The 23448-nt window shown below is 48.7% G+C and overlaps 1 protein-coding gene across 1 annotated transcript in view; it reads right to left on the bottom strand.

Moving 5' to 3' along the window:
* Nucleotides 1-23248, bottom strand: part of LOC121569953 (cytoplasmic protein NCK1-like) — a 118192-nt gene extending 94944 nt beyond the window's left edge. Inside the window, exon 1 of the mRNA XM_045221431.1 lies at nt 22841-23248. The gene's annotated coding sequence lies outside the window, so the exon portion shown is untranslated. The remainder of the gene's footprint in view (nt 1-22840) is intronic.
* Between the last annotated feature and the right edge of the window lie 200 nt (nt 23249-23448).

Genomic DNA, 23448 nt, shown 5'->3' with positions numbered 1-23448 from the left:
TCAATTCATTTATACATTCATAATTAGTAGGTTTAATCATCTGTTTGAACAAACATTTTTTACTTTAGTAATTATACATTGTATATTGTTTTTTTGTGGTGTAGTTTTTATATAAGGCTTCCAACCACACCAAAAAAAAAAAAAAAAGTGTATTGTCGTCTATCACTTGTTTTCTTTTGAGCAAATAAAACAATATGTCTCAATCTCTAGAGAACCACTAGATGAAATGAAATATGGGAAGTTACTTTGGTTGCGATATAAAATCTCTTCATAGAAAGACCTCCAACATGAACAGTGGACACATCATTCTAACTACGTAATTAAAACCACGAAAGAAAGACAGACAGACAACTTCCCTACACAGAAAGAGGAAGTTAAACCACTGCTGTTTCAGTCTTCTGCATGATAAGTCAAGATGAACTGTTGAGAACTTTCCGCTGCACACAGAGGTTGTGTTATAATGGCACCCTATACACCATGCACTGCACTGCCTTTGACCAGAGGCCACAGGGTATCGTTTCAGACGCCGCCAGATAAATCAGTGCAGACTGTGCATCTCTAATTATAGGAGAGAAACTCAGTCCCACCAGTTCAGACAGCATTACATATGGCCATGCAAAATGAACTTGCCTATGGATGATTCAAGTTGTTCTGTCAACATGGACATGTTAGCTAGCCAGACTAGGAGACCTGGCTGATAATGTACAAGCTACACACCCTCCCTACATTTACCTCTATTAGTGTTCCCTACATTTACCTCTATTAGTGTTCCCTACATTTACCTCTATTAGTGTTCCCTACATTTACCTCTATTAGTGTTCCCTACATTTACCTCTATTAGTGTTCCCTACATTTACCTCTATTAGTGTTCCCCACATTTACCTCTATTAGTGTTCCCTACATTTACCTCTATTAGCGTTCCCTACATTTACCTCTATTAGCGTTCCCTACATTTACCTCTATTAGCGTTTCCTACATTTACCTCTATTAGCGTTCCCTACATTTACCTCTATTAGCGTTCCCTACATTTACCTCTATTAGCGTTCCCTACATTTACCTCTATTAGTGTTCCCCACATTTACCTCTATTAGTGTTCCCCACATTTACCTCTATTAGTGTTCCCTACATTTACCTCTATTAGCGTTCCCTACATTTACCTCTATTAGTGTTCCCTACATTTACCTCTATTAGCGTTCCCTACATTTACCTCTATTAGTGTTCCCTACATTTACCTCTATTAGCGTTCCCTACATTTACCTCTATTAGCGTTCCCTACATTTACCTCTATTAGTGTTCCCTACATTTACCTCTATTAGCGTTCCCTACATTTACCTCTATTAGTGTTCCCTACATTTACCTCTATTAGTGTTCCCTACATTTACCTCTATTAGTGTTCCCTACATTTACCTCTATTAGCGTTCCCTACATTTACCTCTATTAGTGTTCCCTACATTTACCTCTATTAGTGTTCCCTACATTTACCTCTATTAGTGTTCCCTACATTTACCTCTATTAGTGTTCCCTACATTTACCTCTATTAGTGTTCCCTACATTTACCTCTATTAGTGTTCCCTATATTTACCTCTATTAGTGTTCCCTACATTTACCTCTATTAGTGTTCCCTACATTTACCTCTATTAGTGTTCCCTATATTTACCTCTATTAGTGTTCCCTACATTTACCTCTATTAGTGTTCCCTACATTTACCTCTATTAGTGTTCCCTACATTTACCTCTATTAGTGTTCCCTACATTTACAGTGGGGAAAAAAGTATTTAGTCAGCCACCAATTGTGAAAGTTCTCCCACTTAAAAAGATGAGAGAGGCCTGTAATTTTCATCATAGGTACACGTCAACTATGACAGACAAACTGAGAAAAAGAAATCCAGAAAATCACATTGTAGGATTTTTTATGAATTTATTTGCAAATTATGGTGGAAAATAAGTATTTGGTCACCTACAAACAAGCAAGATTTCTGGCTCTCACAGACCTGTAACTTCTTCTTTAAGAGGCTCCTTTGTCCTCCACTTGTTACCTGTATTAATGGCACCTGTTTGAACTTGTTATCAGTATAAAAGACACCTGTCCACAACCTCAAACAGTCACACTCCAAACTCCACTATGGCCAAGACCAAAGAGCTGTCAAAGGACACCAGAAACAAAATTGTAGACCTGCACCAGGCTGGGAAGACTGAATCTGCAATAGGTAAGCAGCTTGGTTTGAAGAAATCAACTGTGGGAGCAATTATTAGGAAATGGAAGAAATACAAGACCACTGATAATCTCCCTCGATCTGGGGCTCCACGCAAGATCTCACCCCCGTGGGGTCAAAATGATCACAAGAACGGTGAGCAAAAATCCCAGAACCACACGGGGGGACCTAGTGAATGACCTGCAGAGAGCTGGGACCAAAGTAACAACGCCTACCATCAGTAACACACTACGCCGCCAGGGACTCAAATCCTGCAGTGCCAGACGTGTCCCCCTGCTTAAGCCAGTACATGTCCAGGCCCGTCTGAAGTTTGCTAGAGTGCATTTGGATGATCCAGAAGAGGATTGGGAGAATGTCATATGGACAGATGAAACCAAAATAGAACTTTTTGGTAAAAACTCAACTCATCGTATTTGGAGGACAAAGAATGCTGAGTTGCATCCAAAGAACACCATACCTACTGTGAAGCATGGGGGTGGAAACATCATGCTTTGGGGCTGTTTTTCTGCAAAGGGACCAGGACGACTGATCCGTGTAAAGGAAAGAATGAATGGGGCCATGTATCGTGAAATTTTGAATGAAAACCTCCTTCCATCAGCAAGGGCATTGAAGATTAAACGTGGCTGGGTCTTTCAGCATGACAATGATCCCAAACACACTGCCCGGGCAACGAAGGAGTGGCTTCGTAAGAAGCATTTCAAGGTCCTGGAGTGGCCTAGCCAGTCTCCAGATCTCAACCCCATAGAAAATCTTTGGAGGGAGTTGAAAGTCCGTGTTGCCCAGCGACAGCCCCAAAACATCACTGCTCTAGAGGAGATCTGCATGGAGGAATGGGCCAAAATACCAGCAACAGTGTGTGAAAACCTTGTGAAGACTTATAGAAAACGTTTGACCTGTGTCATTACCAACAAAGTGTATATAACAAAGTATTGAGAAACTTTTGTTATTGACCAAATACTTATTTTCCACCATAATTTGCAAATAAATTCATTAAAAATCCTACAATGTGATTTTCTGGATTTTTTTTCTCAATTTGTCTGTCATAGTTGACGTGTACCTATGATGAAAATTACAGGCCTCTCATCTTTTTAAGTGGGAGAACTTGCACAATTGGTTGCTGACTAAATACTTTTTTCCCCCACTGTATCTCCTATTGATGACTGTTCATTCCTCTGTTATTAACAGGGGTTGGAACCAGTTCAGGAAACAGAACCGAAAACAAAAGAACATTTTCAAGGAACTGAAACGGAACGAAAATGATCCATACTGCTGCGGACGAGAACTGTTATGTTAAAAGCTTGAGAACCGTTTAATAATGTTTTTAAACGTTACAGCCATTTTTTTCTAGTCCCACAACAAAACACGCATGCAAAGCCCCTCACTCAGAAACGTATTCCAGTGTCTGCCTGCAAGCTGAAAATATTTGCCTATGCGTGTTTAGGCTACTGTAGCCCCTCCCCCCTCCGAAGCAGAGGCTCCTGTAGCCCCTCCCCCCTCCGAAGCAGAGGCTCCTGTAGCCCCTCCCCCCTCCGAAGCAGAGGCTCCTGTAGCCCCCCCCCCTCCGAAGCAGAGGCTCCTGTAGCCCCTCCCCCCCCCGAAGCAGAGGCTCCTGTAGCCCCTCCCCCCTCCGAAGCAGAGGCTCCTGTAGCCCCTCCCCCCTCCGAAGCAGAGGCTCCTGTAGCCCCTCCCCCCTCCGAAGCAGAGGCTCCTGTAGCCCCTCCCCCCTCCGAAGCAGAGGCTCCTGTACCTACAAAAGGGTATGACGTGTTTTCAATTCTGGTGCCGCTCTGCACACACACACAAGCTCGTTAGCTAGCTAAGCTCAAAGAGCTAGCTAAGCTCCATAGAGGCCGCTCCACCTAGATAGAATTCTGTGTTCCTAATTCATATAATGCATTTCATAACAAGATGCCCAGCGCGTCAAGCCTCCTCCTCAACCCCCTCTCCCCACTTGCAAAAATTCTGAAGACCCTTGCGCCATGGGCTACACTGTCCATCCATCACGCATTTAAACAACCAGCTCGCCTGCTCTATCCACACCGATTAGTGAAGTCATGTAAACAACCAGCTCGCCTGCTCTATCCACACCGATTAGTGAAGTCATGTAAACAACCAGCTCGCCTGCTCCATCCACACCGATTAGTGAAGTCATGTAAACAACCAGCTCGCCTGCTCTATCCACACCGATTAGTGAAGTCATGTAAACAACCAGCTCGCCTGCTCTATCCACACCGATTAGTGAAGTCATGTAAACAACCAGCTCGCCTGCTCTATCCACACCGATTAGTGAAGTCATGTAAACAACCAGCTCGCCTGCTCTATCCACACCGATTAGTGAAGTCATGTAAACAACCAGCTCGCCTGCTCTATCCACACCGATTAGTGAAGTCATGTAAACAACCAGCTCGCCTGCTCTATCCACACCGATTAGTGAAGTCATGTAAACAACCAGCTCGCCTGCTCTATCCACACCGATTAGTGAAGTCATGTAAACAACCAGCTCGCCTGCTCTATCCACACCGATTAGTGAAGTCATGTAAACAACCAGCTCGCCTGCTCCATCCACACCGATTAGTGAAGTCATGTAAACAACCAGCTCGCCTGCTCTATCCACACCGATTAGTGAAGTCATGTAAACAACCAGCTCGCCTGCTCCATCCACACCGATTAGTGAAGTCATGTAAACAACCAGCTCGCCTGCTCTATCCACACCGATTAGTGAAGTCATGTAAACAACCAGCTCGCCTGCTCTATCCACACCGATTAGTGAAGTCATGTAAACAACCAGCTCGCCTGCTCTATCCACACCGATTAGTGAAGTCATGTAAACAACCAGCTCGCCTGCTCTATCCACACCGATTAGTGAAGTCATGCAAACAACCAGCTCGCCTGCTCTATCCACACCGATTAGTGAAGTCATGTAAACAACCAGCTCGCCTGCTCTATCCACACCGATTAGTGAAGTCATGTAAACAACCAGCTCGCCTGCTCTATCCACACCGATTAGTGAAGTAATTTAAACAACCAGCTCGCCTGCTCTATCCACACCGATTAGTGAAGTAATTTAAACAACCAGCTCGCCTGCTCTATCCACACCGATTAGTGAAGTCATGTAAACAACCAGCTCGCCTGCTCTATCCACACCGATTAGTGAAGTCATGTAAACAACCAGCTCGCCTGCTCTATCCACTCCGATTAGTGAAGTCATGTAAACAACCAGCTCGCCTGCTCTATCCACACCGATTAGTGAAGTAATTTAAACAACCAGCTCGCCTGCTCTATCCACACCGATTAGTGAAGTCATGTAAACAACCAGCTCGCCTGCTCTATCCACTCCGATTAGTGAAGTCATGTAAACAACCAGCTCGCCTGCTCTATCCACACCGATTAGTGAAGTAATTTAAACAACCAGCTCGCCTGCTCTATCCACACCGATTAGTGAAGTCATGTAAACAACCAGCTCGCCTGCTCTATCCACTCCGATTAGTGAAGTCATGTAAACAACCAGCTCGCCTGCTCTATCCACACCGATTAGTGAAGTCATGTAAACAACCAGCTCGCCTGCTCTATCCACACCGATTAGTGAAGTCATGTAAACAACCAGCTCGCCTGCTCTATCCACACCGATTAGTGAAGTCATGTAAACAACCAGCTCGCCTGCTCTATCCACACCGATTAGTGAAGTCATGTAAACAACCAGCTCGCCTGCTCTATCCACACCGATTAGTGAAGTCATGTAAACAACCAGCTCGCCTGCTCTATCCACACCGATTAGTGAAGTCATGTAAACAACCAGCTCGCCTGCTCTATCCACACCGATTAGTGAAGTCATGTAAACAACCAGCTCGCCTGCTCTATCCACACCGATTAGTGAAGTCATGTAAACAACCAGCTCGCCTGCTCTATCCACACCGATTAGTGAAGTCATGTAAACAACCAGCTCGCCTGCTCTATCCACACCGATTAGTGAAGTCATGTAAACAACCAGCTCGCCTGCTCCATCCACACCGATTAGTGAAGTCATGTAAACAACCAGCTCGCCTGCTCCATCCACACCGATTAGTGAAGTCATGTAAACAACCAGCTCGCCTGCTCTATCCACACCGATTAGTGAAGTCATGTAAACAACCAGCTCGCCTGCTCTATCCACACCGATTAGTGAAGTCATGTAAACAACCAGCTCGCCTGCTCTATCCACACCGATTAGTGAAGTCATGTAAACAACCAGCTCGCCTGCTCTATCCACACCGATTAGTGAAGTCATGTAAACAACCAGCTCGCCTGCTCTATCCACACCGATTAGTGAAGTCATGTAAACAACCAGCTCGCCTGCTCTATCCACACCGATTAGTGAAGTCATGTAAACAACCAGCTCGCCTGCTCTATCCACACCGATTAGTGAAGTCATGTAAACAACCAGCTCGCCTGCTCTATCCACACCGATTAGTGAAGTCATGTAAACAACCAGCTCGCCTGCTCCATCCACACCGATTAGTGAAGTCATGTAAACAACCAGCTCGCCTGCTCCATCCACACCGATTAGTGAAGTCATGTAAACAACCAGCTCGCCTGCTCCATCCACACCGATTAGTGAAGTCATGTAAACAACCAGCTCGCCTGCTCTATCCACTCCGATTAGTGAAGTCATGTAAACAACCAGCTCGCCTGCTCTATCCACACCGATTAGTGAAGTCATGTAAACAACCAGCTCGCCTGCTCTATCCACACCGATTAGTGAAGTCATGTAAACAACCAGCTCGCCTGCTCTATCCACACCGATTAGTGAAGTCATGTAAACAACCAGCTCGCCTGCTCTATCCACACCGATTAGTGAAGTCATTTAATGAGCTAAATGTGAAAAAAACTGTTGACTTCACAGGTTAAAAAAGGAACAGAAAGGTATGATATAAACTTGGGGTTCGAACCAGTTCAGAACTTTATTTTGCTGGTTTTGACAGTGGAATAAAACAAAACAAAAATGTGGGTTCTGTTCAGAACGAAACGATTGGAAAATACATTTTAGTTCCAACCCCAGGTTATTAAATGAGTGTTGAGACATGTGTCCACACGCATGAGCAGCCATAGTAAAACCAGTCAGCCAGAGAGACATATCATCAACCAGAAATGAGGAAGTGAAAGGCAGCTCAGCTTTATGCAATATTGGATCTGGCAAGTGCATTAGAGAAGTGAGGTAAGATTGCGGTGAGCTTCTTTTTTCCTCCATTACTCAATTTAGTCCAAAACGTGAACCACCTAATAGAGCAGAGTTATCATTTGACCAGAGGGAGTTTTCAGCCACATCTTACCAGAGAAAAGTGAGTGTTCTCTCTGAGGTAACCAGAGCTTTAGACAGACTGGTAAAAGGAATTTACAGGAAGTGGAGCTAAAGCAGAAACAATTAGATTAAAACTGAACCACATCTTATAGGACCCTATATAATTGGTGTTGTGGAGAACGAGGACGGAATTACGGAGATCAACAATATTCAAAAATGTATTGAACCTAGTAGGAAATCAACTAAATGTATTCAACTTATTACACACAATGCATTAAATTTGCCCAAGTTAATAAAGACATTAACAAAATGCGTCAGTGATTGGTATTTTCCCTGCAACTTTCTGAAACGGCACAGGAATGCCCCAATCTGTCTGTCTGTCTGTCGGTCTGTCTGTCTGTCTGTCTGCGCGCGCATGTATACATTTTGTGTAGCCGTTAGCGATGATGCTAATGATAACCTTCTTCTGGTAGAGATGGAAAGGCCGACCTGGCAGAATGATATCATGATTATTTGCATCAATCCAGTGGCCATTTGTTTATCAAACTTTGCAATCACGATCGCTACGGCAACATCACTAACCAAACAACGGTCTCTGGCTGGTGCACACTTGCATTAAAGGGTAACTAATCACAAAAATCTAAATATCTATTTTTCCCAGACCTCAAAAGGTGGTCTCTTGATGTGGTTTAAGCATTGTTGTGAAATTAGAAAAAACTACAAAATTGGACATTATTTATTTTATTTTATTTTTTTGAAAACCTGAAAAAAAGTGAAAAAACAGAAACCTGGAAAAACAAAAATCTGATAAAACTGAATTTGGGGAGGGGGGGGGGGGGGGGGAATCTAGCAAATCAGGCAAAAAATAAGATTTTATGAGTCCCTAATATTATTATTATTGACATACAGTGCATTCGGAAACGATTCAGACCCGTTGACTTTTCCCACATTTTGTTATGTTACAGCCTTATTCTAAAATGGATTAATTATTTTCCCTCAATCTACACACAATACCCCAATAATGACAAAGCGAAAACAGGTTTTTAGAATGTTTTGCAAATGTATATAAAATCTAAAACCGACATAGCTTATTTACATAAGTATGCAGACCCTTTGCTAGGAGACTCGAAATTGAGCTCCGGTGCATCCGGTTTCCATTGAAGGTCCCCAAGAACACAATGGCCTCCATCATTCTTAAATGGAAGAAGTTTAGAACCACCAAGACTTCCTAGAGCTGGCCGCCCGGCCAAACTGATCAATCGGGGGGAGAAGGGCTTTGGTCAGGGAGGTGACCAAGACCTCGATGGTCACTTTGACAGAGCTCCAGATTTCCTCTGTGGAGATGGGAGAACCTTCTAGAAGGACAACCATCTCTGCAGCACTCCAACAATCAGGACTTTACGGTAGAAGGTACATGACAGCCCGCTTGGAGTTTGCCAAAAGGCAACCTCAGACTGGACTGGGGGCGAAGGTTCACCACGACACTCAGCACACAGCCAAGAAAACGCAGGAGTGGCATCAGGACAAGTCTCTGAATGTCCTTGAGTGGCCCAGCCAGAGCCCGGACTTCAACCCGATCGAACATCTCTGTAGAGACCTGAAAATAGCTGTGCAGCAACGCTCCCCATCCAACCTGACAGAGCTTGAAAGGATCTGCTTAGAAGAATGGGAGAAACTCTCCAAATACAGGTGTGCCAAGCTTGTAGCGTCATACCCAAGAAGACTCGATGCTAATAATTCATATTTGTATTATTTGGGGGTGCTTATATTAGTCATTTTATAAATGTTTTTATTGTATATCCCATCTCCCAGAGACACTCGCAGGGAGTGGGGTCAGGGGTCAAGGTGCCACTGTAGCAATGTCGAAGGTGCATAAAGACGGAGGAATTCAGATATGACGTCATCGTTTGAGAACAAGCTACGGAGTTCTTAAAACTACGGCAAGCCTATAAAAATCAGAGCAATCTATTTTTTCACTTTTATAAATTGTCGCCGTCTTGGAGCTCAAATTGAGATCATGTATACTGTGCTCATGCAATACAGAGTAGAAATGTACACTTAGCCAATGAGGCCGTCATTTTTATTATCCTATTGGGGTAAAGTGCCTTGCTCAAGGGCACAGTGACATTTTTGCCTCCAGAAATCCAACCAGGACTCTACCTGCCACCCGTTAGGCTAGTCACCACTTTGTCTGGACTGCTTTTGATACTGTTTCAGCTCAAATCTAGTCTGTACAAAGTGGCTAATGCTAGCTAGCCTTGCCCTCTAGGCAGAGCTGTGCGGCGCGAGGCAGGATGCAGGGCTTGTGAATGAGACACACATTTAGTAAATGAGGCCACGTCACTGCACTCCACCAAGATCTGCACTCCACCAAGAGGCTCTGGAGAGGAGGGCTGAGAAGTGGAGAGGAGGGCTGGGACGTGGAGAGGAGGGCTGGGAAGTGGAGCAGGGGCCCCCCCCTTGACTGAATGGCAGGGCTGCTGACTGTTGCTGTACACTGTAGACCTCAGGGAGCAGGCTAGAGCCTGGGGAGGGGGCTAGAGCCTGGGGAAGGGGCTAGAGCCTGGGGAAGGGGCTAGAGCCTGGGGAAGGGGCTAGAGCCTGGGGAAGGGGCTAGAGCCTGGGGAAGGGGCTGAGGCCTGGGGAGGGGGCTAGAGCCTGGGGAAGGGGCTAGAGCCTGGGGAAGGGGCTAGAGCCTGGGGAAGGGGGCTAGGAGCCTGGGGAAGGGGCTGAGGCCTGGGGAGGGGGCTAGAGCCTGGGGAAGGGGCTGAGGCCTGGGGAAGGGGCTGAGGCCTGGGGGAAGGGGCTAGAGCCTGGGGAAGGGGCTGAGGCCTGGGGAGGGGGGCTAGAGCCTGGGGAGGGGGCTGAGGCCTGGGGAGGGGGCTAGGAGCCTGGGGAAGGGGGCTGAGGCCTGGGGAAGGGGCTAGAGCCTGGGGAGGGGGCTAGAGCCTGGGGAAGGGGCTAGGAGCCTGGGGAAGGGGGCTAGAGCCTGGGGAGGGGGCTGAGGCCTGGGGAGGGGGCTAGAGCCTGGGGAAGGGGCTAGAGCCTGGGGAAGGGGGCTAGAGCCTGGGGAAGGGGCTGAGGCCTGGGGAGGGGCTAGCGCCTGGGGAAGGGGCTAGAGCCTGGGGAAGGGGCTGAGGCCTGGGGAGGGGGCTAGAGCCTGGGGAAGGGGCTGAGGCCTGGGGAGGGGGCTAGAGCCTGGGGGAGGGGCTAGAGCCTGGGGAGGGGGCTAGAGCCTGGGGAGGGGGCTAGAGCCTGGGGAAGGGGCTGAGGCCTGGGGGAAGGGGCTGAGGCCTGGGGAAGGGGCTGAGGCCTGGGGAAGGGGCTGAGGCCTGGGGAAGGGGCTAGAGCCTGGGGAGGGGGCTAGAGCCTGGGGAAGGGGCTGAGGCCTGGGGAGGGGGCTAGAGCCTGGGGAAGGGGCTAGAGCCTGGGGAGGGGGCTAGAGCCTGGGGGAAGGGGCTGAGGCCTGGGGAGGGGGCTGGGGCCTGGGGGAAGGGGCTAGAGCCTGGGGAAGGGGCTAGAGCCTGGGGAAGGGGCTAGAGCCTGGGGAAGGGGCTAGAGCCTGGGGAAGGGGCTAGAGCCGGGGGAAGGGGGCTGAGGCCTGGGGAGGGGCTAGAGCCTGGGGAAGGGGCTAGAGCCTGGGGAAGGGGCTAGAGCCTGGGGAAGGGGCTAGAGCCTGGGGAAGGGGCTGAGGCCTGGGGAGGGGCTAGAGCCTGGGGAAGGGGCTGAGGCCTGGGGAGGGGGCTAGAGCCTGGGGAAGGGGCTAGAGCCTGGGGAAGGGGCTAGAGCCTGGGGAAGGGGCTAGAGCCTGGGGAAGGGGCTGAGGCCTGGGGAGGGGGCTAGAGCCTGGGGAAGGGGCTGAGGCCTGGGGAAGGGGCTGAGGCCTGGGGAAGGGGCTAGAGCCTGGGGAAGGGGCTAGAGCCTGGGGAAGGGGCTAGAGCCTGGGGAAGGGGCTAGAGCCTGGGGAAGGGGCTGAGGCCTGGGGAAGGGGCTAGAGCCTGGTGAAGGGGCTGAGGCCTGGGGAGGGGGCTAGAGCCTGGGGAAGGGGGCTAGAGCCTGGGGAGGGGGGCTAGAGCCTGGGGAAGGGGCTAGAGCCTGGGGAAGGGGCTAGAGCCTGGGGAAGGGGCTGAGGCCTGGGGAGGGGGCTAGAGCCTGGGGAAGGGGCTGAGGCCTGGGGAAGGGGCTGAGGCCTGGGGAGGGGGCTAGAGCCTGGGGAAGGGGCTAGAGCCTGGGGGAGGGGCTAGGGCCTGGGGAAGGGGCTGGGGCCTGGGGAAGGGGCTAGAGCCTGGGGGAAGGGGCTGAGGCCTGGGGGAGGGGCTAGAGCCTGGGGAAGGAGCTAGAGCCTGGGGAAGGGGGCTAGAGCCTGGGGAAGGGGCTAGAGCCTGGGGAAGGGGCTGAGGCCTGGGGAGGGGGCTAGAGCCTGGGGAAGGGGCTGAGGCCTGGGGAAGGGGCTAGAGCCTGGGGAAGGGGCTAGAGCCTGGGGAAGGGGGCTAGAGCCTGGGGAAGGGGCTGAGGCCTGGGGAAGGGGCTAGAGCCTGGGGAAGGGGATAGAGCCTGGGGAAGGGGCTAGAGCCTGGGGAAGGGGCTAGAGCCTGGGGAAGGGGCTAGAGCCTGGGGAAGGGGCTAGAGCCTGGCGAAGGGGCTAGAGCCTGGGGAAGGGGCTGAGGCCTGGGGAGGGGGCTAGAGCCTGGGGAAGGGGCTGAGGCCTGGGGAAGGGGCTAGAGCCTGGGGAGGGGGCTAGAGCCTGGGGAAGGGGCTGAGGCCTGGGGAAGGGGCTAGAGCCTGGGGAAGGGGCTGAGGCCTGGGGAGGGGGCTAGAGCCTGGGGAAGGGGCTAGAGCCTGGGGAAGGGGCTAGAGCCTGGGGAAGGGGCTAGAGCCTGGGGAAGGGGCTGAGGCCTGGGGGAGGGGGCTAGAGCCTGGGGAAGGGGCTGAGGCCTGGGGAGGGGGCTAGAGCCTGGGGAGGGGGCTGAGGCCTGGGGAAGGGGCTAGAGCCTGGGGAAGGGGCTGAGGCCTGGGGAGGGGGCTAGAGCCTGGGGAAGGGGCTAGAGCCTGGGGAGGGGGCTAGAGCCTGGGGAAGGGGCTGAGGCCTGGGGAAGGGGCTGAGGCCTGGGGAAGGGGCTAGAGCCTGGGGAAGGGGCTGAGGCCTGGGGAGGGGGCTGAGAGCCTGGGGAAGGGGCTAGAGCCTGGGGAGGGGGCTAGAGCCTGGGGAAGGGGCTGAGGCCTGGGGAGGGGGCTGAGGCCTGGGGAGGGGGCTAGAGCCTGGGGAAAGGGCTAGAGCCTGGGGAAGGGGCTAGAGCCTGGGGAAGGGGCTAGAGCCTGGGGAAGGGGCTGAGGCCTGGGGAGGGGGCTAGAGCCTGGGGAAGGGGCTGAGGCCTGGGGAGGGGGCTAGAGCCTGGGGAAGGGGCTAGAGCCTGGGGAGGGGGCTAGAGCCTGGGGAAGGGGCTAGAGCCTGGGGAGGGGCTAGAGCCTGGGGAGGGGGGCTGAGGCCTGGGGAGGGGGCTAGAGCCTGGGGAAGGGGCTGAGGCCTGGGGAAGGGGCTGAGGCCTGGGGAGGGGGCTAGAGCCTGGGGAAGGGGGCTGAGAGCCTGGGGAAGGGGCTAGAGCCTGGGGAAGGGGCTGAGGCCTGGGGAGGGGGCTAGAGCCTGGGGAAGGGGCTGAGGCCTGGGGAAGGGGCTAGAGCCTGGGGAGGGGGCTAGAGCTTGGGGAAGGGGCTGAGGCCTGGGGAAGGGGCTAGAGCCTGGGGAAGGGGCTAGAGCCTGGGGAAGGGGCTAGAGCCTGGGGGAGGGGGCCAGAGCCTGGGGAAGGGGCTAGAGCTTGGGGAAGGGGGCTGAGGCCTGGGGAGGGGCTAGAGCCTGGGGAAGGGGCTGAGGCCTGGGGGAAGGGGCTGAGGCCTGGGGAGGGGGCTAGAGCCTGGGGAAGGGGCTAGAGCCTGGGGAAGGGGCTGAGGCCTGGGGAGGGGGCTAGAGCCTGGGGAGGGGGCTAGAGCCTGGGGAAGGGGCTAGAGCCTGGGGAAGGGGCTGAGGCCTGGGGAGGGGCTAGAGCCTGGGGAAGGGGCTGAGGCCTGGGGAAGGGGGCTGAGGCCTGGGGGAGGGGGCTAGAGCCTGGGGAGGGGGCTAGAGCCTGGGGAAGGGGCTGAGGCCTGGGGAGGGGGCTAGAGCCTGGGGAGGGGGCTAGAGCCTGGGGAAGGGGCTAGAGCCTGGGGAAGGGGCTAGAGCCTGGGGAAGGGGCTGAGGCCTGGGGAGGGGGCTAGAGCCTGGGGAAGGGGCTAGAGCCTGGGGAGGGGGCTAGAGCCTGGGGAAGGGGCTGAGGCCTGGGGAGGGGGCTAGAGCCTGGGGAAGGGGCTGAGGCCTGGGGAAGGGGCTAGAGCCTGGGGAAGGGGCTAGAGCCTGGGGAGGGGGCTAGAGCCTGGGGAAGGGGCTGAGGCCTGGGGAAGGGGCTAGAGCCTGGGGAGGGGGCTAGAGCCTGGGGAAGGGGCTGAGGCCTGGGGAAGGGGCTGAGGCCTGGGGAGGGGGCTAGAGCCTGGGGAAGGGGATAGAGCCTGGGGAAGGGGCTAGAGCCTGGGGAAGGGGCTAGAGCCTGGGGAAGGGGCTAGAGCCTGGGGAAGGGGCTGAGGCCTGGGAGAGGGAAAGGCCTTCTTCTCCACAGGGCTAGAGAGGCTCCCAATGACCAGTTATCGCCAGTCCAGTAAATCTCTCCATGGACTGGGGTGACTTTTAGCCTTAAAGGAAATGGCCCTTTATAAATAGCCTGACCCCCTTCCCCTGGCGAGCTATAGCTTCCCCCTCCCCCTCTTTCCTCCCCCTAGACTCCCAGCGCACTGGGATACAGTCTCCCTCTTCCCATCCAAGGAACCTTACATTTGAGACTGTGAAGAGGCCTGTCAAGTGTGACAATAATTACAGAAACTACACTTCACCCCCTGCTCCGCACACGCCTCCCCCTCGCTCTCACACGGCGACCCAGTCACAAAATGTTTTTTCCAGTGAGGACAGAAAGGGAAATATTGAACTCAAAAGAAGATCATGTTGAGCAGAGCAGACTGGGTATGAAAACAGAGGACTTTATTATTTACAATCTACCTGCAGTGAAGCCGCTCAACATTTCCATTCCATTCAGTCATCTAGCTACGCTTTCATCCAGCTACAGGAAACCGGCTGGAATAAGATAAGTGCACCTGCTGGCATGTAATCTTCATAATGCTAAAAACACAAACAGATAGGCCTATATTTTGAGTGATGACTTGTTCAAGAAAAAAAAAGTTTCAAAAAAGGAGAGAGTCAGATACTATATTTCAGACCAACAATAGCAGTAATCTACATAGCGGAGATTCTCGATGGAGTTGACTGGCGACGACAGGGAGGACTGAACCCATGACAACACTACCACAGACTACATTGAGTCGCTATCAGTCGATACTTTAAATTCTTAAACCTTTGCTGTGTACCTTTGTTAGTCCTGTGTAAAGGCAGGCCTTTGTTTGCAATAGTTTGTAGTAACATTTTTGTCAAATACAACCGACTGTTCCTCGTATCGACTGACTCAATGTAGTCTTAGGTAGTGTTGTCACCATAACAGAACTTACTTCGATACAGATACCAGGTTTAGTTTCGAAACGTTAACATGGTTAGCAAAAATAAAGCGTATTAGCTAAAGTCACAGAATAACTACTGGGCTTTATCTTTTTTCAAACATAATGTTGATAACTGGTAGCACAACTGAAATAACTAACTAATATTACAGATACAAATATATATATACACACATACACACACACACACACACACACACACATATATATATATATATACACATACATATATATACACACACACATATATACACAGTTGAAATCAGAAGTTTACATACACCTTAGCCAAATACATTTAAACTCCATTTTTTTCACAATTCCTGACATTTAATCCTAATATAAATTCCCTGTCTTAGGTCAGTTAGGATCACCACTTTATTTTAAGAATGTGAAATGTCAGAATAATAGTACAGAGAATGATTTATTTCAGCTTTTATTTATTTCATCACAATCCCAGTGGGTCAGAAGTTTACATACACTCAATTAGTATTTGGTAGCATTGCCTTTAAATTGTTAAACTTGGGTCAAACGTTTTGGGTAACCTTCCACAAGCTTCCCACAATAAGTTTGGTGAATTTTGGCCCATTCCTCCTGACAGAGCTGGTGTAACTGAGTCAGGTTTGTAGGCCTCCTTGCTCGCACACGCTTTTTCAGTTCTGCCCACACATTTTCTACAGGATTGAGGTCAGGGCTTTGTGATGGCCACTCCAATACCTTGACTTTGTTGTCCTTAAGCCATTTTGCCACAACTTTGGAAGTATGCTTGGGGTCATTGTCCATTTGGAAGACCCATTTGCGACCAAGCTTTAACTTCCTGACTGATGTCTTAAGATGTTGCTTCAATATATCCACATAATTTTCCTTCCTCATGATGCAATCTATTTTGTGAAGTGCACCAGTCCCTCCTGCAGCAAATTGTTTTGATGTCTTCACTATTATTCTACAATGTAAAAAAAATGTAGGAATATTGAAAAACCTTTGAATGAGTAGGTGTCCAAACTTTTGACTGTTACACTAATATATATACAGTGGGGAAAAAAAGTATTTAGTCAGCCACCAATTGTGCAAGTTCTCCCACTTAAAAAGATGAGAGAGGCCTGTAATTTTCATCATAGGTACACGTCAACTATGACAGACAAAATGAGAAAAAAAAATCCTGAAAATCACATTGTAGGATTTTTAATGAATTTATTTGCAAATTATGGTGGAAAATAAGTATTTGGTCAATAACAAAAGTTTCTCAATACTTTGTTTAATACACTTTGTTGGTAATGACACAGGTCAAACGTTTTCTGTAAGTCTTCACAAGGTTTTCACACACTGTTGCTGGCCCAATTTTGACCTATTCCTCCATGCAGATCTCCTCTAGAGCAGTGATGTTTTGGGGCTGTCGCTGGGCAACACGGACTTTCAACTCCCTCCAAAGATTTTCTATGGGGTTGAGATCTGGAGACTGGCTAGGCCACTCCAGGACCTTGAAATGCTTCTTACGAAGCCACTCCTTCGTTGCCTGGGCGGTGTGTTTGGGATCATTGTCATGCTGAAAGACCCAGCGAAACGTGGCCTAGCCAGTCTCCAGATCTCAACCTCATAGATAATCTTTGGAGGGAGTTGAAAGTCCGTGTTGCCCAGCGACAGCCCCAAAACATCACTGCTCTAGAGGAGATCTGCATGGAGGAATGGGCCAAAATACCAGCAACAGTGTGTGAAAACCTTGTGAAGACTTACAGAAAACGTTTGACCTGTGTCATTACCAACAAAGTGTATTAAACAAAGTATTGAGAAACTTTTGTTATTGACCAAATACTTATTTTCCACCATAATTTGCAAATAAATTCATTAAAAATCATACAATGTGATTTTCTGGATTTCTTTTTCTCAATTTGTCTGTCATAGTTGATGTGTACCTATGATGAAAATTACAGGCCTCTCTCATCTTTTTAAGTGGGAGAACTTGCACAATTGGTGGCTGACTAAATACTTTTTCCCCACTGTGTGTGTGTGTGTATATATATATATATTTTTTTTTTTCTTCTAAGTGTTAAGTAAAAAAATTTTTAAAAAGCAAATAACGAAAAAGAGCAGCAGTAAAATAAAATAACAGGTAGGGAGGCTATATACAGGGGGGTACCGGTACAGAGTCAATGTGCGGGGGCACCGGCTAGTTGAGGTAGTTGAGGTAATATGTACATGTGGGTAGAGTTAAAGTGACTATGCATAAATAATAGACAGAGTAGCAGCAACGTAAAAAGATAGCAGGGGGTGGGGGGGCAGTGCAAATAGTCGAGGTAGCAATGATTAGCTGTTCAGGAGTCTTATGGCTTGGGGGTAGAAGCTGTTGAGAAGCCTTTTGGACCTAGGCTTGGCGCTCCGGTACCGCTTGCTGTGCGGTAGCAGAGAGAACAGTCTATGACTAGGGTGGCTGGAGTCTTTGACAATTTTGAGGGCCTTCCTCTGACACCGCCTGGTATAGAGGTCCTGGATGGCAGGAAGCTTGGCCCCAGTGATGTACCTGGCCGTACACACTACCCTCTGTAGTGCCTTGCGGTCGGAGGCCGAGCAGTTGCCATACCAGGCGGTGATGCAACCAGTCAGGATGCTCTCGATTTAGTCATTTAGCAGACGCTCTTATCCAGAGCGACTTACAGTTAGTGAGTGCATACATTTTTCATACTGGCCTCCCGTGGGAATCGAACCCACAACCCTGGCTTGCAAACGCCATGCTCTACCAACTGAGCTACACAGGACTTGATGGTGCAGCTGTATAACTTTTTGAGGATCTGAGGACCCATGCAAAATCTTTTCAGTCTCCTGAGGGGGAATAGGCTTTGTCGTGCCCTCTTCACGACTATCTTGGTGTGTTTGGACCATGATAGTTTGTTGGTGATGTGGACACCAAGGAACTTGAAGCTCTCAACCTGTTCCACTACAGCCCCGTCGATGACAATGGGGGCGTGCTCAGTCCTCTTCTTTTTTTTTCCTGTAGTCCACAATCATCTCCTTTGTCTTGATCACATTGAGGGAGAGGTTGTTATCCTGGCACCACACGGCCAGGTCTTGGACCTCCTCCCTATAGGCTGTCTCATCGTTGTCAGTGATCAGGCCTACCACTGTTGTGTCGTCAGCAAACTTAATGATGATGTTGGAGTCGTGCCTGGCCATGCAGTCATGAGTGAACAGGGAGTACTGGAGGGGACTGAGCACGCACCCCTGAGGGGCCCCCGTGTTGAGGATCAGTGTGGCAGATGGTCTGTTACCTACCCTTACCACCTGGGGGCGGCCCGTCAGGAAGTCCAGGATCCAGTTGCAGAGGGAGGTGATTAGTCCCAGGATCCTTAGCTTAGTGATGAGCTTTGAAGGCACTATGGTGTTGAACGCTGAGCTGTAGTCAATGAATAGCATTCTCAAGTAGGTTTTCCTTTTGTCCAGGTGGGAAAGGGCAGTGTGGAGTGCAATAGAGATTGCATCATCTGTGGATCTGTTGGGGCGGTATGCAAATTGGAGTGGGTCTAGGGTTTCTGGGATAATGGTGATGATGTGAGCCATGAACAGCCTTTCAAAGTACTTCATGGCTACAGACGTGAGTGCTACGGGTCGGTAGTCATTTAGGCAGGTTATCTTAGTGTCCTTGAGCACAGGGACTATGGTGGTCTGCTTGAAAGATGTTGGTATTACAGACTCAGTCAGGGACATGTTGAAAATGTCAGTGAAGACACTTGCCAGTTGGTCAGCACATGCTCGGAGTACACGTCCTGGTAATCCGTCTGGCCCTGCGGCCTTGTGAATGTTGACCTGCTTAAAAGTCTTACTCACATCGGCTACGGAGAGTGATCCCATAGTCATCCGGAACAGCTGGTGCTCTAATGCATGCTTCAGTGTTGCTTCCCTCGAAGCGAGCATAGAAGTGATTTAGCTCGTCTGGTAGGCTTGTGTCACTGGGCAGCTCGCGGCTGTGCTTCCTTTTGTAGTCTGTAGTAGTTTTCAAGCCCTGCCACATCTGACGAGTGTCAGAGCCGGTGTAGTACGATTAAATCTTAGTCCGGTATTGACTCTTTGCCTGTTTGATGGTTCGTCGGAGGGCATAGCGGGATTTCTTATAAGTGTCCGGGTTAGAGTCCCGCTCCTTGAAAGCGGCAGCGCTACCCTTTAGCTCAGTGCGGATGTTGCCTGTAATCCATGGCTTCTGGTTGGGGTGTGTACGTACAGTCACTAATGGGACGACGTCATCGATGCACTTATTGATGAAGCCAGTAACTGATGTGGTGTACTCCTCAATGCTATTTGAAGAATCCCTGGAACATATTCCAGTCTGTGCTAGCAAAACAGTCCTGTAGTTTAGCATCTGCATCATCTGACCACTTTTTTATTAACCGAGTCACTGGTGCTTCCTGCTTTAGTTTTTGCTTATAAGCAGGAATCAGGAGGATAGAGTTATGGTCAGATTTGCCAAATGGAGGGCGAGGGAGAGCTTTGTACGCGTCTCTGTGTGTGGAGTAAAGGTGGTCTAGAGTTTGTTTCCCTCTGGTTGCACATTTAACATGCTGGTAGAAATTAGGTAGAACAGATTTAAGTTTCCCTGCATTAAAGTCCCCGGCCACTAGGAGCGCTGCCTCTGGATGAGCGTTTTCCTGTTTACTTATGGTCTTATACAGCTCATTCATTGAGTGCAATCTTAATGCCAGCATCACTGTACAGATAAAGTTTAGGCTTGGTGTTTTTACTTTACAGTAATGTCGTTTTGTAAATTTAGTCAACTGTAATTCTGTGTGTCTTACAACAATATATCCCTTTATTTTATTCACCACAGAGTGGAGGATGCAGAGGATTTGGATGATGACATTTGGGTCTTCACCCCCCACTGCTGTGTCAATCACCCCGTCTGATGGTTCTACATCCACTTTTCATAGATCTCTTGAAAAATACAATAGGGGCTTGTGGCACCATTCATCCTATCAGAATGGGTTTCCCCAAGACCAAGGTAAACCACATGACCAAGACAGCGGCGAGGGGGACAATATGTTGCATCAGGACTAACAAGCTGCTTGTTGTGAAATGGAAGGACACTAGGGAAGTAACCTTGCAGCATAAGGCATTCAATAACAACCATGTCTCAAGGAGGGTGAAAAAGGAAGAATGTCCCCATTCCTGTTTCTGTGAAGGACTGCAATGCCAGCGTGGGGGGGGTGTCGACCTATCTGATGCTCTGATAGGCTACTACAAGGTCCTCCACAAGACCAGGAAGTGGTATAAGACTCTTTTTTTTAACCACTTTGCGGACATTGCTACAGTACATGCTTTGATTCTCCACAAGCAGATGGCCAAAGCAAAAGGTCAAACCCCTCTCGCCCAGTTGGCCTCCCGAGAGCACCTGGTGTTGGAAATGGCTGAATTGAGGGGCCCAAAGCAACCTCACAACCATCACAAGAGGTCACAAACATTTTGTATTTTTAGGTGAACTCTCTTTAAAAAAAATAGGGCTGGAAGAAAATCCTGCTTGCTCTCCAGGAGGGGTTGGCCACCCCTGACCCCTGACCTGTTTCCCAAGTGCCGGGTGTTTGAAAATGTTCTTGTTATAACAATTACATTTCTCAAAATCACCCAACCTTAAAGAAAAATCTAATGAAAATCATTATTCAGGTGGTTTATTCCTACTAGTTGAAGAGCCCTGTCATCATCTTACTCTACATAGACATAATATTATGTTTATGAGTTGTGAGTCCCCCCTACCATCTCCACAATACTAAAATGTCAAATTACACTTCTGGGTTCCCAGTGTTTGATAAATGTATTTTGATAGTTAAAAAAATAATAATAATCTGTCCACTTTACCAAACTTACCTGCTAAAACATACTACACTGTAGGTCAGCCTAGTGCCTTTTCGTTGTCCCAGCCTAAATGCCAATCACCAAACGAGGGGACTAATACATGTGAGGATTAAATCGACTTTACGCTGTCAAAAGGCTGCATTCTGTAATCGGGACGAGAGTAACAGCAACCTCATTTTGTTGACAACATTGTTCATAACACAGCGCTGCCGCGTTCCCTCTCCATCGAGCTCCGACACTAATCTTGAGGGGCGTTTCTTTAAAAACGCGCATCCAATCCCCTTGATCCCTTACATAACCAGACCAATCATATGCTTCAATGTGCCGCCGTTCACAGTGCTGTCGCAGGACAGGACCCTGAGCGGATTCGATTATGCTGAGCCGCGGGGCACCGGGCATAGGCCCGTCACGTCAAAAGGGCGAAAGCCCTTCTCAAATAGAACAGTGATCTGTGCCGTTTGGTCATGTTGTCAACAAGGCAGCATGGTGCATCGTTCAGACACATACAACATATGTTTTCTATTAAAATAAATGTTTGAATTTTCTGATAAAGCGTTTTTATTGAAAGCAATCCCTTTTTGCATGGGAAAACCCAGAATCCTACTAATTACTACACGTGCTTAATTACACAATTTTGGTTTTGAGCCGACTTCGCCGTGGGCTTTGAACGGGGAACCTAGCTCACGCCCGGGAGGCAGCCCAGTTCCAAATCTAATGCAATCAACTTTCAGCCGAAGCAAAACACGGAAGAACGGGCGCCCGGGCGAGATTAATCGAACCCCCTCAACGATAGCGGTTTCTGATAGTGACGTTAAATTGCAGGCGCAGATGCTCGGATTTCTCTTACGGTGACAAGGACAATAGATACTTGGCATTTGCACCCTGCATATTCACTATGAGCATGTAACACATAATGTTTTAGTCCAGGATTTCCTTCTGACAAGCCAAACATGGAACATAACCCATTTATGATATTGTGATGGGCAGTCACAGTGACTGCATCTCATTCTGTCTGTTGTTTCCGCTCACAGATACAGACGTAACTATTTGAATGATGACTTCTGCATTAAAACAATGTCTTTGATCCAACCCGTTTTGTCAAAAGATAAGCTTGATAACATGTTGGTTGGCTAGAGGTTAAACAGGTAAACACAGGTAACGTGCCAGACAGTAAAGCTAACCCAGCTTGGTGGGGTTAATAATTATAATAATAATAATAATAATAATAATAATAATAATAATAATAATAACTTAACTAGCTAGGTCGTTAGGAAAACATGACAAGGTCCAGATGACAATCAATGCTTTTCCACAGAGTCATGAGTGAAAGATCAGTTAGCTAAGAAGCTCTTGATAGGGGCACCCGGTGATCCGTGATTGAGTGGCAAATGGCTTGGGACATTTTACAAAAAAAGTCGCCTAGCTAGTTAACTAGTTATGCAGTAAATTGGCTGGTTAACTAAGCAAGCATTCCAAGTTTAAAATGCCTTGACAAAATGTAAGACGACGGGCCCCAATTACGACGGGTTCTGACCAATAATCATTTAATTGTTTTCTAACTGAGGGTATTGCATGAAACTGAATCCGTGAGACAGCAACAATCAAAGCCAGCCAAGCTAACCCGTCGGTACCCTGGCTCGACGAGCTAGCTAGATGGCTAACACTAACGTTAGCCATCTAGCCAGTTAGTTAGCTTGTGAAGTAAGCGTTGGTGTGTAGCTAAACGAGATGCTATTTCTCAGCGTTTAGCTACAACGTTAAATAAGGAGTGTATTTTATTGTCAGGCTGTGCCTCTATTCCAGATTTGAGGTCACAGTTTGTAGCTAACATACCTATCTAGCTACCCAGCCAGCTACCGTTAGACCATAACAGGCTAGTTGGCGAAGCTAATTAAAACGCTGGCAATAATGAACATCACAGATCCATCTGGTCTTCTTACCTGCGAACTTAGTAGCTGATCGGCCGTACCTGTCCTTTTTCGCTTGATGAAATTACCATATTATACCGAAAAAGGGGTATTTGAAACGCCCGTGGAGATGGATGGTGGCTAGCTAGGACCCCAAAAAACCCTAGCTTGCTGAGATAACCTTTCACAACTTGGCTTGCTGGCTGTTATCATATGGCTTTTTGGAAACAGCTAGCTAGCTTCCCTCAGAGCTAGCTCTCAGAGTTGTTCCCACCCTGTTCACGATGCACCGCTCCTATTGCTTGTCTAAGGGGAAACTTCGTATTTTTATTGGACGATGTCAGTGTCAATCAAACTGGGTCCATCGCACCAATCCCAATAATATGAAATGTTTATTTTCCATGAGACAAATGTATATTTGTATTGCCAAATGTGCTCTCATATAGACAGTGGTGTAAAGTACTTAAGTAAAAATACTTTAAAGTACTACTTAAGTAGTTTTTTTAGGTATCTGTACTTCATTTTACTATTGACTCATGTTTTACTTCGCTACATTCCTAAAGAAAATAATGTACTTTTTACTCGATACATTTTCCATTTTTACTCATTCCATTTTTAATGCTTAGCAGGACAGGAAAATT

Source organism: Coregonus clupeaformis, chromosome 7, assembly GCF_020615455.1.
Source record: "Coregonus clupeaformis isolate EN_2021a chromosome 7, ASM2061545v1, whole genome shotgun sequence".
NCBI classification, from domain to species: domain Eukaryota; kingdom Metazoa; phylum Chordata; class Actinopteri; order Salmoniformes; family Salmonidae; genus Coregonus; species Coregonus clupeaformis.
Note: the sequence above shows the minus strand (reverse complement) of the source record. Positions and strands in the feature narration are given on the sequence as shown.